General features: G+C 37.7%; 1 protein-coding gene across 1 annotated transcript in view; it reads right to left on the bottom strand.

The window, feature by feature from the left end:
* LOC121444997 (AMME syndrome candidate gene 1 protein) overlaps positions 1 to 17,158 on the bottom strand; it is a 149,929-nt gene that overhangs the window by 19,491 nt on the left and 113,280 nt on the right. The window lies entirely within an intron of this gene.

The following is a 17,158-nucleotide window of genomic DNA, read 5'->3' on the forward strand; positions in this document are numbered from 1 at the left end:
ATTAGACCCTTTAATCAAGTAGCACTGTGCCAAACTCTGGAGACCCTTATAAAGGATAAAATGGTCTTCTTCTAAGAGTAGAAGAGATAAAGCAATGGTGCCCCCACCCCTACCCCCTTACTTTCTCTTTGCTTGTCACACACCATGTTCCTTGTAGTTTTTAAAGAAATCATTTCCTGGTTAAGCGGAACATAGCTCTGATTATCTAAAGTATAACTGCAACTATTGAAAAGGCATCCATAATCAAACAGCCTATATAGCAGCCAGGCTTAGAAAACGTTCTCACTGCTTCATTCTCACAGATTACAAACTCAGAAACATAACGAAGTCCAACGGTCTTTGGAAATAATTCCCTTTTAAGTGACTCATTGCCAAATCCACTCTTCTTCCATGTTTTGAATTTTTGAAATAGGCTCTTGTTATGCATTTTTTTAAAAAAATTTTCCTTCTTTCTTGACATTCTGAAACTTACTGCATTTATGTTTTCAGTGCATTCTGGTACTCCATCTATCCCACCATACAAAAGAAAATGTTCTCAAGAAGATGCAAAGATGTTATATATTTATAAAGTATAAATATCCACGTCATTCAAGAGGCCACAAACAACCAAGAAAGTCAGGAAATTGCAAACTCTTACTCCAAAAGAAGCAGTCCACTATTTTATAATTCACAACATAAATTTCCTATGGCTTGGCTCTCTTTATTTTCCTCCTGACAAATAAAATTCTTAAAAATATTCTCAAGCTCTCATTCCAAGGCAAGTTGAAGACACACTTATATTTAAGCACCCCTTTTACACACAAATACGGAAACAAAATGATAACACATTATGGAGATGTATCCCTGGTGTAATTAAAAGGCCAATCATATTTTTCCGTTTTCCTGTTAAAAAGAACAAAAGAAAGAGAAAAAACCTTTATACATTAGAACCATGTAAATACATTTTTTGGAATTAGTGAGGTGGTTTTGTTGTGGTAAAATATGCATAAGACTTAAGACTTGAATTGTTTTAAGTATCTATGTTTTGGTAGAGTAAGTATATTTATAATCATTAACATCATCTATCCCCAGAAATTCACTGACTCCCCACATGAAACAGTGCACTCATTAAACACTCAGTGCTGCATCAGTACCCTAGGATTCAAACACAATGCTTCAAAGCTTTGAAATAACAAAGGGACATTAGTCATAATGGAAATCGCCTGATTGTATCAAAGAATTCAAACAAAAATGTTGGTATTCGCATTTTTCTCCCATCTCCAAGTAACTTTTTTTTTTTTTGGTTTTTCGAGACAGGGTTTCTCTGTGGTTTTGGAGCCTGTCCTGGAACTAGCTCTTGTAGACCAGGCTGGTCTCGAACTCACAGAGATCCGCCTGCCTCTGCCTCCTGAGTGCTGGGATTAAAGGCGTGCGCCACCACCGCCCGGCTCCAAGTAACTTTTCATTCAACTTGTGAGCAGAGAAACATCAATGGTTCTCAATGCAAATTCCTAGAGAAATACACTGGCAATGAAAGCCTAGCAAGGATTTAAGGGATCCTAAAGAGATAAAAATTCCACTGGGGACACACCTCTAAGCTGTCAGGCCAGTGTGGATAGCTGATACCCAAGAGAATTGAGCTTATCTCGACGAAGCCCTTTTTAGAATACACCATACACACTGTTAAACCTAGGGCTTTGGAGAGGATGATGGTGTGTTTTGAAGTTGGGCAATGACATATGAGGTGACTCAGCTAAGCTAAAAATGGAGGTAAACCTATAACCCAGATTTTTAGGCTCAAGTCCAAAATTAGTATCCACACATTAGCCTTCAACTTTGAATAGATAATAGTTTTAAATTTGAAAACGAAATACTTGTCTTACTTTTTTTTTTGTTTTGTTTTTCAAGACAGGGTTTCCCCGTATAATAGACTTGGCTGTCCCAGAACTCACTCTGTATACCAGGATGGGCTGGAACTCACAGAGATCCACCTGCCTCTGCCTGCTGGGATTAAAGGCGTGCACCCCCACTGCCCAACAAAGTTTGAAACAGAAGCAGATGAAGACTTCTTAATTTGTTTAATGTATATTGGTATCTTGCCTGTATATATGCCTGTGTCAGATTCCCCTGGAAACTGTTGTTACAGATAGTTGTGAGCTGCCATGTGAGTGCTAGGATTTGAACCCTGGTCCTCCAAAACAGCAGCCAGTGCTCTTAACCACTGAGCCATCCCTCTAGCTCCTTACTTGGCTTTTTTTTTTTAATCTCAAACCTGTAGAGTCTCTGCCTAAAAGAAGATAGATAATCATTCAGTAGCATTCATTAGTAGCCAAATGAAAAGCATTCATAGATTTCTTGGCTACTAGAAATTACAAGAATAAATTACTAATATTGTCCACTGAAGATATCGTATACCCAACAAGCATCTGCAAATTTAAATTCTAGGGAGTTTAAGAAACAAACAGGAGGATCGTGTAGTAAACTGATCATGAAATTTCTCTTTAAAATGATAGGAAGCCATTTTCAAATGTTTAAACAGTACTAGGGAAAATAACCAAACCATTTATGCACATCAGCTGGCTGCCCCATCAACCATATGATCGATATGAGAGGTTTAAACAGTAATTTAGTTCACATACCAAATTCAAATGTATTCAGTTTAATCTGGCATCTTCCCAAGAAGACATTTCACCTAATTGAGAAGCAGCATTAACATCTGTCAAAGTTAATATCTAATGTTAAATAGCACTTCAATGAATACATTAAGAAAATAAGACTTCAACTATCAAGGAATCAAGAGGTTTGTGAGAGCATCTGCTAAGAAGAAATAAAGCAAAGGAAAAGAGGCACAACATTAGATACAACAAGGCTCATCCTAAACAATATTATTGCACGCAACCGAAATGACTGACGCGCACCTGTAGAGCCATTCATTTGCTTCCTGAAACAGAGTCTGTTAATCAGTTAAGTAGTGGGAAGTTACCGAGGTGACAGGGCTTCCTATTATAGACAACCATTTTGGAGCACAAGTAATTAAATACACAATTAAGCACTACTACTGAAATGAAGTGTGTGTGAATTATTTTTTTAATTCTTTCTGAGAAGTTTAGGCCATTAGGAAATTCCTTGTTCTGCCATTCCTGGACATTGTGACCCCAGGAATAGAATGTATCTGTGACACATTTGCACCACACTAACTTAGAAAACTAGAATCTTAGAACCACATCTGAAAATTGATACATAGCTTCTCTTTCTCATCGAGTAGCATGTTTAAAGAAATAATGGGGCACAAACCAAAATTCAAACATGTTACTCTTGTTCAAACTTTAGCATATTGCTGGCAGGGGAGAACAAAGGAAACCTGATTTTGGTAAGGGCTGTTCAGGGAAAAGAAATTTTCAACTCTATGTCATAAGTATACTGCTGCCTGGCTGTGAAGTCTTATTTCCTTTATAAAGGCAACTTACTTGCTGTTTAAGAATTCTATTGGTGAATCTTGATGCCCATTTTAGTTTGGTATAATAATGAGCAATTCAAGAGGAATGAAGACAAGAAAACAGGGCTGGAACAAAAGGAAGGGGGCTGAAAAAAAGAAGTGAGGAAAGGAAAATGGATGCAAAAAAGTATACAAGGCAGATACCTAGAAAAGTGTCCAGTAGAGATGCACATGCAAAGGGACAAAGAGAAAACACGGAAGGGAAGATTAGACGGTAAGGGAAATAAAGGATGGTAGCTTCTGTAGGGTTTGCTATACATGTTTGGCTCCTATGAAATTCATAGAGGCTTCAAGAGTGCTATCACCCACTAGCCTTCTATTGGAGTTCTTGGATTCTTAAAATGCCTGCATGTATTTATATTATAATCTCAAACCATGAAAGAAGAAATAATTGTTTTAAAAACCCGTGCTCTTTGAGATAGCCATGGCTGCCCACCAGAAATCTCCTCTTTAAGCAAGAGTATCATAAAAATCTGCCTCTATAGGCTGCAAGATTTTCCCTTATAAATTAGATAAATTGATTGCAATTTTGATTTAATGGAGGAAGATGAAAATTGCCAAATACATGATACCTAAAGAAACAGATGGCTAAATGTACATTTGACAAATATGTCTCGTTTCATCCTGTGCAATGTCCATGCAATGCTTTCTCTGTGGAGTTTCTGGATTACTCTACCCTGGTTTTGGAAAAAAAAACAATGAAAAATATTTTTTTTAACTTTTTCTGATGAAAGTCTTTAAAAATATATTCTGCCAGAGTAAATGGTAATTTAATTTTCACTGTATGAGTCAGGTTCATCCTTAAGACTCAATATGAGTTTGAGTCATTCATTACTACACACGATAAGAACAGTACTCTCATCATATTGAAAAGGAAAGGCTGTGTGGGCTTGGAAAACAGACTATAATATCGCCACGAGCAATTTCCATTTTGGCAAATTTAAAAACAAGATTAGTTCTGATTTCAAGTGACTGGAATACAATAATAAACTGATGCAGACTAAAATCTCCCAAGGAGTTCACCCTCAATTAAATTAGAGCACTCTAAAGCTGATTGAAGTTTTTTTTTTTTTTTTTTTTTTGTTGAGACAGGGTTTCACTATGTAACTTTGGCTAGCTTGGAACTCGCTATGTAGATGAGGCTGGCTCTGAACTTAGGGGTCTACTTGCCTTTGCCTAGGATTACAGGTGTGCTGGGATTCAAGGCATGCACCACCACACCCAGCTTATTAAATTTCTTGAGACAAGGTCTCACTACATGCCCAGGCTGGCTACTAATGCACAATATTCCTGCTTTAGCTTTCCAAATGCCAAGATTACAGGCAAGTATCTTCATACTTGGCTATAAATGAATTACTTCTTAAAATAGTTGGAATGTAAAAACTTTGTCTATATCCCTAAACGAATTATCTCTTTGCAGTCATCGAAAACAAGTTCCAATGGTGGAGCCACTAATACAGCACCAAAAATGCAAAATTGAAGTTGCAGTTAGCACACCTTTTAAAGTCGTTTGGTTTTCTTGGCTTTTCAAGACAGGGTTTCTCTGTAGCTTTGGAGCCTATCCTGGAACTCACTCTGCAGACCAGGCTGGCTTTGAACTTACAGAGATCCACCTGCCTCTGCCTCCCAAGGCTGAGATTAAAGGAGTGCACCACCACAGCCTAGCTCACTCTTTACACTTGGAAAGGACCTAATATATTAACATGGTCAAGAGCTTGGGGTCCTGGAATCAGAAATCCTTGCATGTGGATATTGGCTCCATTGCAGACTACCTGTAAAATTACCTTCATCTGTGGAACTTCTGTTGATAAAATGAAGATAATAATGGTACCTCTGTAGTCCTCATAAATGACAGATAGTGAGTGTATAGTATGTTGAAAATGAAGGAAAATGAAACAAAGGCTTTTCAAAGCTACTTGTTAAAATTGTCCTATAGCCGGGCGGTGGTGTCTGAGCTGCCAGTGTTGGCAGAGGCCTATTTCCTAATTGAAGGCAGAGCATATGGAATGCACAAGAAGCACCATTGCATATTCTGCAACAAGAAAGAAGTACATGGCTGGGCGGTGGTGGCGCACGCCTTTAATCCCAGCACTCGGGAGGCAGAGGCAGACGGATCTCTGGGAGTTCGAGGCCAGCCTGGTCTACAAGAGCTAGTTCCAAGACAGGAATCAAAAAAGCTACAGAGAAACCCTGTCTCGAAAATCAAAAAACAAACAAACAAACAAAAATCGTCCTATAGTGTGAGTAAAGGGCCAAGCTTAGTCCTAGAGCTCCCTTCCTTTCTCCAGACCAGTCGCTGCCTCATGGAGTTATTATGACAATAAAAGAATAAATAACACAGCTGCAGAAGTGACTTGCATAGTGTAACTAGGTGCTTAAGAAATCGTGCCTGCTGAAGAACTCTAATAGCAGGTATAGTCACTAAGTTTATCCCCAGGGGTGCTTTGGAGAAAGGAAGGGAGCTGCAGGACTAAGTGTGGCCCTTTAGTCATGCTATGGGACGATTTTAACAAGTAGCTTTGAAAGGCCTTTGCTTCATTTTCAAAATACTTATTAAGCACTTACTGTCAGTTATGAGAAGGACTACAGAGGCTAGAATAGTAATGGTTTACCATCTTAATGGGAAAACCTAAAGTCCAAAATGCTCCAAAGCCCAAAACTTTTTGAGCACCAACAGAGATTCAGAATGTTTCCGATTTTAGAGCATTTCTGATTTTTGATTCAGATCAGGTACAGCGAACACCCGAACACTGGAAAACCAACCACATCTGATCCTAAGCACTTCAGATCCAGGACACTCAGCTTACAATAAGTGGATTACTAAATAACACATGGGCGTGTGTAAAACACCCATTAAAATAATAAATTATAAAATGCTGAAGAGGAATGAGCAGACAAGGTTAACTCCCTTTTTGGAAAGATCTAACTACTGGTTTGCTGGTTGCCAAACGGCTTAGGATTGTAGGTAACTTTACAGAAATGAACCTGTTTTATCAAGAAGGTACGCCTTCTTCAAGAATTATACCAACAAAGAAGAATGTAGTCATATATTATATAACATTTTCTTGAGTATCCTGAACTAGATTTTTCCTAATTCTCTAGGGCAAATTTAACTTCTGTGCAAGAGATGTTATCAAGCAATGAAGTTTGTACAATGAAGCTCATTTTATACAATTAACATACACTAATATAAAGAAATAGTGCTCATGAAATTATAATCACTCTCTATTATTTTCTGTCCTACTGGTTGCAACCTAAGAAAATGATCAGTATAAAGACAACTCCCTAAGAGGCAAGAGATGAGGAGAATCAAAGACAGAGACCAAGAGAGGCAGAGAGAGAAAGGGGACAGAAAGAGAGGCACGTGGGGAACAGGGAGAATCAGAGACCACCAAGGGCAACAGCTTTCTTTCCTTAGTGGTTTCCAACTACTTGGGTTGAGCATTTACATCACGAAAAAAAAAAGGCTGAGCAAACATTCTAATACTCTTATTCATTCTGTTGTAGAAATCGTAAGCCATGCCATTATGCTTAGGTTAGCTTATCTAGCTTTGGATAAACTGGTTGAACAGCTTAAGAAGATTGCTACAAAGAAATGCAAGTTGAAAGAGTCTACTTAACCAGCCAGTGTAAACTGAAATACACTGTAGGGTGCTAACTGTGAATGAAACCATGTGTTCTACTACCACACCAACCCAATGGTAGATGACACCTTTCCACAGAGTTCCTCATCTAGGTGTTACTGTAACCCTCCAATGTGGAATGAATGAGAGAGAGTATTAAGGTCAACCCAATTACCAAATATTGGTAGGGTTTAAATGTTTTCACATATTCTAGATAAAACGATCCTGAATAGAATTTCTAATATTTTTTCCCATTCCTCACTTGAGCATATCCCTCCTTGAAGCTGCTGGCAGACTTTTCCTATCAAGTTTAGAAGACTGGTCCTCATGTACTTAGATGTGATACTTCGAGCCAAAGCAGCTTTAACCACTAGAGTCAAGATTTATTGTGAGCCAAGCATTATGCATGGAATCTTCTGTTTAGTCCTCAAAATACTCCCATTATATATGTGAAGAAACAGAAGTTGAGATTAAGCAACTTGTGTAGGGTCCCAAAACAGGTGAGAAACAGACTGTCTGAAGTTGGCATTGCCTCCTTCAAAAGCCCCATTCGCTTTTGGAAACCAATATGATTATGAGGTCAATAACCATGCATTATATATATACATACACACACACACACACACACACACACACACACATTCAAAACCAGTTTCAAGAATTTCCTCTTTAGGGGACATTAACTAGAAGCTCTACGTCCAAGTGTGAGCACACTCAAACCACTGCATTGAAAGCACTCACTTGTTTTCCTTCCTCCTCTTCCTTCTCCCATTTTGATCTTGGTGATTCAGAGCTGTTGCCACTGAAAAACATCTGTTTTGTCTAAACTTAATAAGTCTTATTAGTGGGATACTAAGCCTCGCCTTATTCTGAAACCTTTCCACAGCTTGAAATTTAATCTGCTGGAAGTCATAATAGAGTTACCAAAGTACTAGGATTTGGACCTATCTAAACTGGTGGGCCTGTTTCTGATTTCTGTCTGCTATTTGGACCTGAATAAGTTGTCTCATATTTGCCACAAATGTCATGTTATTTTTCTTCCCCTTTTCCATGACAATCAAATCTATAATTTGAACTTCATAAGCCACAAGACATGTGTTATTACTCTAATTTGTGTGTCTGCCATGTTAGAGCTGTTCAGTCTTACCTACTGATTTAGTGTCCTTTCTAACATATTGCCAGTCCTTGATGCTGGTGCTGGTGACAGAGCACATGATGGTTTGTCTTGTGTGACCTGTTGATAATTTTTATAGTTATCAGTGGCAGGGAACTAAAAGCAACTAAGGGAAGAAGTGAAGCTAACCACAAAGACCAGACACAAAGTGAGCTTGTGTGCTCTATCGTAAGAAATAAAGAGAAGGGAGCGAGCACTTCCTATTTCCTCATAATGTCTTCCATCTGTATTCCTCCTTCACTGTGTCTTTCTCCATGTTTTCCTCTCTTGCCTGCTTACCCTAGTGAGGTAAGAAAGGAAAAGCAGTAAAATGCTAGAAGGAAGACATGAAAGAAAATGCTGAATATGGGAGAAGAGAAGAGGTGACTACCAGACAGAGGCCCACAGTCACCACCAATGACATTCTGTGTGCCTGTGAGGCAGGTTTGTGCTCCTACATATTTTCCCACTGGGTCAAGATGACCTTTACCCTTCTGAACAGTTTTCTATGTTCTAGTTCATTTTCTTAGGAGACAGAGCAAAGTGAGTGGGGTTTTAGAGGAACCCTGATTAAGTAGAAAGGGGTAGGAAAGTAGCATGTCTCGTCCTCATGCCTTACCAACCACTGTTCGGTAATGCCTACTACCCAGTTCATCCGTACTTTCTCCATGGCCTGGTTCTCTATAATATGTGTAAGTACACAAAAATTCTTAAAATCACTGTAATTTGCCATACGTTGATTTAAATATAACTATTTTAATGTTGGCCACCACAGGCTATCTTTGGAGTGAAGCATCCTTTTATATTTGTTCATCCTTTTATTTTCCATGATATTTCACTGTTTTCAAAGTATATTTACCTCTTTTATCATAGCTAAACCTCGACACAACCCCATGAAGTAGACAGAGCTAATAATACATTTTGTTAGAAACTATAATAGAAGGCTTCTAAGAACAAGTCCCCTATAGTCATGGGTTCAACCAAAGGGTACTGCTAGAAATCCTTAAAGAACATTTAGTCTTAAAGGGACAGCTGACTTCATGTATCCAAAGTTACTCAGCTATCTGGCAGCAGGACCAAGACTCTACATACATCTCCTGACTTCTTCCGTTTCCACTGAGTGTTTCATTCTTCTGCCACATACTACTTGGTCAGCTCCGTCCTGATCCAATACATGCCATAGCAGATGTTTAAGAAGCAAAGAGGAAACTGGTGCCTTTGGCACCAGGGAGTAGCTAGAACAATAAAACAGTGAGCTGCTGCTCAGCATAACTCAACACTGTTGGTCACCTGGTACCTGTTAGCCTCCCGAGGCCAAGGACAACCTAGAAACTGAGTAGATAAGGGAATGGAAGCAGCAGGGTACCAGATGGCCATTGCAGTCCTAACTACTGCCCTCCTGCATTTCCTATCCACTCCTTTCCTGCTCCTTATACATCTTATCCAGTGGAGCTCTCTCCCTGTCCTGCTCTTATCCAGCAGAGCTCTCCTCTCCTGCTTGTCCCTTGCTCATCTTATCCTGCATTCCATCTAGTCTGACGCATCATTTCTCCTTAGCTACTTAGTTACATAAGGAACATTCAACAGCAAAAGTTACATATTTCTAAAAGAAGACATTTAATTCCCGTTTATTAAAGTCTAACAACAGCAGAGTCTTGTCCCCATGGCAAAAGCCACTGTATGTTCTGTTTGTGTGTGTACAACTATGTAGGAATATAAGCTGGTCAGGGCAAGATAACCTCAGTGCTCATTTTCAAGGAAATAGCAAAATGCCATGTGTGGATTCAGTACAGGGGAAATATGTGGTGCTCGATGTACTCAAGCTCTCTTGGACTTTAATCCATCCTACTCCCCAATCTTTTAAATTGGAACAGATTTTACTTCAGACCCTCCAATATGTTTAGACTGAGTCTGATAAACAGAAAAGAGCATTTCAACTCCTTGCTTCTTGTTTGGTTGTAGCTTAAGAAACCCAATTTTCAAGGGCAAAGACAAATTTTGCTAGTATTGTTTTCCATTCTTTTACCATCAAAAATGGAGCAATTCAATGTAAAGGTTTCCTACTTTGATTGTTTTCATGAGAAAAGCACATAAAATATATTGGAAAGACTTCACAATGTGCAGCTGAAATAGCAATAGCTGATTCTGCCCTATGATGCATTTTTATAAAACCACAACTGACAGTGATAGTGACAGCATCATCTGAAGGTAGGAAAAATGCAATGGATAAAAGCCATTCAACTTAAATCATAATCACGTGACAGTAGAGGTTTCATCTATTGCAGAACTTGCTATAAACAGGTAGTGGCTATAATGACTATGGGAAGCAGGGAATATCAAATGAACATAACTTATTTTAACAGATATTTTAAGTGCCTGCTACAGTGAAAGCACAAGACTGTATCTAGGGTCATTCCATGTTCTACTCAGTTTTTTAAAAAACCTTGCTTCATGAAAGTATCACTACACTGCAGTAACATGACTAGATTCAAAGGGAGTTGAAATTTGAAAGGCCTTTTATTTGTACCATGTATATATTATAATTTAATTACACCCAAGGTAAATGGATATTATTCTTATTTTTGTTCACTGCTATACATTTACTACCTAACATACTATAGCTGGTAAGTAGGTATTTAATAAATAAAATAAAAATATAGGAAAAGCAGTCTCATATAGCCTCATTTTAATACATATTTATTGGTAATATAATAAACATTAAAATAATTGTGCTGCATATACTTTATTAAATCTTTTATTGCTCAGTTTAAAAACTATGCCATTTAAAGTGTATCTTCCTTTTTTAAAGCCATTAAATGATGTTCATTTAGAATATGGCAACTGTTTTATTTTTTTAGTTTTTATTTATATTACTGTGCATTCCAATGCCACTGTTTGGCAATATTTTTCTATCTGAAACTCACACAGTGTTATAAATAGATAATAATCTCCTATGATAGAGTCGCAGAATGGCTTTGATCTCACAAGCCTTTTCCCCTTGAGGAAAACATGAATGCTCGCATCCTGACAGAGCTCAACAGCATCTTATATTTATGTTGCTATTATTACCACTTTGTTGTAGCATGAAACGTATAGGGGCTCATATAATACTAACCCATTTTATGCTTCTCACACCTTCTTGTAAAGGGACATATTATGAATTGGATGAATCATAAGACATCAAGGTAGGCACAGATGATAAAAGAAGTACAATGGTCTATTTAAGTGAACATAAGCCTGAAGGAAATCAACCAACAATTCACATATACTCACACTGTTAAAATAAATCCTGTCGCCACTTCCTGTTCTCCGATGGACTTCATGTTAGCAAATGTCCAATGTCCAAAGGGAGAAAAGGTTTTGTTGAAAATCAAGCCTCTGAAGCCATGAGGATTATTTAGTAGGAAAAAGCAGATTCTGGGGAAGGTGTGTGGGAACAGTGTGCACCTGGCAGGACTGTCAAAATCTTCACTTGGAGGCTCTTACAACTCACCAGGCTCATGGGGGGTTAAAGTATAAGCATGCACTGGCATGAACTCTATCAATCACATTAGACTTTAAAATTTCAAGGTCTGGTTTGCTTTTTTATGGAATAATGTTGGCTTAGAATGCTGCTCAGAGCCTGCTCCGTGGGTATGAGACCAGGCTATAGCACTTCATTTTCATCTGCATCTGCCATGGCCTCTCTGGAGCCCCATGAAACTAAAAGCCACTTCTTAGGCCTTGGTAAACAACATTAAGGAAACTGAGTGAATATTTTCTGTGGATTTAACTTTCCTGGAAATAATTATCAATGATGGAAAACAAACTCTCCAAACAGAATAAAGCCTCATTAATTTAAACTCTACTATTTCAAAAAATTGGCCTAATTCAAACAGACCTTGGCTGAAGGTTTCCTTTAGCAAATCTGGAAAATAAGGATCCGCTAAGCAAATCAAGTCTGTAATTAAGGTTGTTAGGGGAATATAGAACTTGCTCAAAGAGAACAAATTAGTTTCCTGACTTTACTCATCTACAAGCATGATAACATGCTAATTACGAATCTTCTGTATAGTTTAAAAATGCATTTCTCTGAACCTTTCCTAGACAACACAACCTATTCTGACACATCTGTGTCACTAAACCAAGCACAACTAATTTTAAAATAAATATTTCATTTATTCTTTTGTGTATGAATTTTTTATTAATTAAAATTTTTATTTATTTTCCATCCTAATCGCAGTCATTCATTCTTCTTGCTTACTCTTGTCTTCCTGCAACTGTTTCAAATTTGGGAGCTTTTACTACTCCCAAATTTACTGATATTACTAGCCACTTGCCTACTGATCCAATGACCACTAAGTTTATGGTTTACAACAGGTCACTAATAACTCAAACAAAAAATAAAACTAAAACATCTGGACTGAGTTTGATTACTTGCCCACTATCTGAACCAATTCAATTTAATATATGAGATAGCTCTATCCACAAAAGAGAGAGAACAGAGGGTAAAAAGGATTATGTTCATGAGGTTAGAGGTCTACATACCAAAACAAACAAAATAAAAAGCCAAAACATAAATAAAATCCTTTAGAACACTGTACGTTAAATACTAAAAATCTAGTCATTATAAAATAAATACCAATTAAAAACCCAATGAAGTATCGACCCTGTCCAAAGGAAGCATTCCTGGAAGTTGTTACTCCTCATGCATCTACACTGGCTCTCATTTCACCAGCACAGGGCAGTCTTCGAGTTCTCAAGTATGGCTCGCTGCCTAGGAAGCTCTGTTGCTCTGTCAAAAATATACATCTGGTCACCCTAACTATAGTGCTAGCTCTTGGATTTATACAGGTTTCCCTAAAACACCAGGCATACTAAACTAGCACATCACGGATATTTTACTAGTTTTGCTTCATTGGCCAGGATAAGATGCCTCCTTTCCATATACAGAATTGTAAACCACAGCGATTAAAAAAAAAAAAAAGGCAACAAGATGTCCTGTTTCTATGGAAACCTTGAAAACACCAGAACCCAATGTGTTTGCTTAAGAAAATTTGGGACACTAAAATTGATAGGTATCCTTTCAAAGGCCTATATAGAAATACTGAATAAAATAATCACAGGTCAATGTTCCAACAAAAGTAAAATGCTAACCAGTAAATTTTATAGAGGGGAGAATTCAAAATAGTTTTGGGCAGGAGAGTGACAAAGAATCTGTGTTCTAAATGGAAGCATCTTTATGTTTTGAGTTCATCATTTAGGTCTGCTCTGTATTATCAGTTCAAAAATCATCTAGAACAGGACATCATAAGCTTGTGACCCTTGAAATGAGACTTTCTTGGGACAATGTTTCCAAGATAGTCAATATATGCAGGGCCCAAACCAGCTACTGAGTTGTTCCACTTAGGGTTTGCTTTTCTACAGAGAATTATAAAAAATCAGTAAAATAAATGTGGACTACATATGAATATTAAAAATAAACATAGCTATAAATAATTTGGGCACTTGTCTGAAGTTTTACTCTTCAGAGCTAATCTACTACAACATATCAGCATTAAATAATCTGTTCCTGAAAAATGGTTCTGTTTTAACAATGTGCATAGTACATCCATCCTATTTTTTCACTAAATTTCAAGAATTTCCCTTTAGAATATGTGTCAACATCTGCACTTAATGAACCATCTATTTTTTTTTTGCAGAACCAGCTATTCATTTGTCCTATATTAGATGACCCCAGCTGGTTGCTGGAAATGTCATTTTCTTTGTTAATGTACATTGCTACAATAAGGGCTAAGCTCTGCCTCCAGAAGACTTTCTCCATCTTCCTTTCCTTGGGGGAATATCGTAGTTCAAGATATTTTTTTTGGGTATAGAATGCATATCCTTTCCATATTCCCACCCTTGGATGATGGAACTGAATCTTGAAATGTCCACAGAGATTCAGCTTTAAAGTCCAGTCCTTAAAACTGTCAATCTTTTGAGCCTCAACTAATTCCTCCCACTTCTGTTGTCACTGTACCTCCACCTAAGGTGGACATTTTTACTTTCTTCATCATAGAGCTTGTGTATATACACAAGCATTCCTTATAAAACTGCCAGCTCCTTGAAGGAGAACATGTCCTGATGGTCACCATTGGTAGTACTATGGAGTACTTAGTTCAGATATGTTTTCAGAATTAAGTGTTCACAAAACATGAAACTGAAATGAATAAAACCTTAATTCGGTCTGATGTGATTAAGGAGCAAAACCATATGGATTTATGAAAAAGTCTGTCTTTAACTACAGCTGTGTTGTTATAACTGCTGCAAATTTAGAGAAAACTGAATGCATCTTTCAATCAAGCTTTGGAACTATAGTAACTATTCTGAATTGGAATTACCTTATTAAGAAAATAAGTAGAAAAAGAAAAGAAGGAGAGCAAGCACACTGAAATCTCTAGTAACATGATGCCAGCTGGAAACTAAAGACCTTAAAATCCAGCTGTACGAGTTCAACCAATAATCTTCAAAGACCTCTTTTTATTTTTTTTTATTAAAGTCCAGAATATAAAGAGGGCAATAGTAAGCTGATAAATGAAAACCAACTAGGAGCCATGTGGAAAGTGTATTAGCACTAACTCACAAGCGGTTCTGTCTTGAGCTAGGTTTCCACCTTCTCCCACTGAAGGGCAGAGTAGACCTCATTGCACTTCATTTCTGAGCCTGACAAAACCACAACTTGCAAATGCCTGACTGCTGGCAATTGGTAAACACAGTCAACCCCTTCTCTTTCTAGACAACCACTCAAATGTCTTGCATGCACAACTTTTTGTACCAGATGTTATGTTAAAATGAATTCAGTCCTATCAAACACACAGCAGAAGGTTATTTTCCCACTGCATCTCAGCCTTATTACTTTAAACACTCCTTTAACCCCCAAACTGTTTTTTCACCACACAGACATTTACTGTGTGGTATTTATTCCACAGGGAATAAGGAATAAAGTCAAGTTCAGAGAGGGGTGGGACTCTTTGGGGAATGGATATTATCACAATTAATGTCTGTAAACAGGAGCTCTTAGAGGCTGGATTTCAAAAGGGCTTTTTGAATTTGCTAAATTCAGTGATAAAAATGACTCAATCACTAGCTCAATTCCTCTTCCCTAGGAAAAAGATATTAAGTAAAACTTCATTTGTTGAATTAAAGTTTTATTTCTGTACCAACACAACCTATGTGCTTTAATACATTAGTAAAGTTAAACATAATTAGTTTGCTACTAATAAATGGCAAATATGAACCATGACCTCAGGTGGCTTGATTAGAACTTTAGTCCTCCAAAATTGTTCCTCTAGCACAGAAAGGTCATTTCTGTAAAGTCACCCTCGCCTACTCACTCAAACTTTGTAACCCAGAAACTATAAACAAAATGCCACAGAAATGGTATCCTTCATGAGGATTAAAAACATACAGGCAGTAAATGTCTTCTGCAAAGCAATTCTAACAATGGCTTTATAGCATTCTCTTATAAATGTTTATGAGTTAGACCTGTGTCCTATAGTGTACACACACATACACACTGTACTTACAGCTTCTCTTCCAGCTACTGCTCTTTTCTATTCATCTTATGTGGAGATTACATACAGGTTTTTTTTCTTCAGAGTTTTCAAACTTGTATTTCAACTGCCTCATTTTTAGACAGCACAACTTCCTCACTACAACAAGAGCATCTAAATGTGAAACTGAGTATCCCCAACCTTTATTAAATGATGACTGATACTGTTATAACACAATGAGGTAGAATGTCATGATTTAAAATTATAAGTTGAAAACAAAATATAGATACTTCTCTATTCCAAAGTAATCACTACAAATGAAAAAAGCTCACTTTTGCAAACTTATTTATTTTCATATGATGCACCTAACACATATTTTCAGGTTTCTTTGCTTCACACATCACTAATATAGGATTACAGTGCCCAGTGCTTTAATTGCCTTAACCACCTTATAAACAGATACTTCAATTTACTGAGACAACTGGCTTTTAGTCAAGCACTTATTTTGGTCTATACCTAACTCCTAACAGTTACCAAGGGAATGTAAAAGTGTGAAATATTGGAAATATTTGTTCTTGAGAGGGGATAATCAACCTCAGTAAGGAACACAAGCATGCAAGAAATGAAGCAGGCAAGGGCTGTTACACAGGCACGTGCGGTGGGAGGTGAGTACACAAAGGGAGAAACAGTAACCCTGGGAAGCAGAGGGAAATTTCAAGGTGAATCCTTTGGGAAACAGAAAAGAAACTTTACACTATAAAAATATAAACAAAGCCACAAGCATTTACTTATTTATGTGCTTTTAGAAAGCTTGAGTTTCTTTCTGGAAATCGTGAATAGAAAATGGCATATGCCTTCTACAAGAAGAGAATAGCAACAACCAACTCTTGATACTCACCCATTTGGCAAAAATACCACTGTACCAGGTCCTATCACCTTTTACTTTAGCCTATGACTTCAGGCTACAAATGACACTTAAAGTCGTGGGCTGGAGCACTTCAGTGGTGGGGAGGAAGTGATATGTCTGCCCTGGGCCAGCACATCCTGTGCAGCAAGCAGAGGCTGGGGGGGGATGTGGAAAATGAAACAAGCAACGTGTTCTGGGAAAGAGAATTAAGACTCCTATTGAATCCATATACTAGCTAGCAGTTTCAGGGGAGCATTGCTACAGTTATAGTGCTGTGACTCAGCCAGTACCAGACTCATCCTAGGTCTCAGAGACCTTTCAACCTGAACCCTAAATTCACACCTTTGAAGTCTTTGTTCTTAGTCATGACTGATTGATCTGGGATCCACTGGTGATTCACACACTGATCCACTGCTATGAACAGAATGTCCCGGAGAAGCTGATTTTGCTGACCTTGTCACCAGATGCTGGTACTTTCTCTTGTAC

This window comes from Microtus oregoni, unplaced genomic scaffold (genome assembly GCF_018167655.1).
Source record: "Microtus oregoni isolate MIOR12 unplaced genomic scaffold, Mior012 000152F_ref0000281, whole genome shotgun sequence".
Lineage (NCBI taxonomy): Eukaryota > Metazoa > Chordata > Mammalia > Rodentia > Cricetidae > Microtus > Microtus oregoni.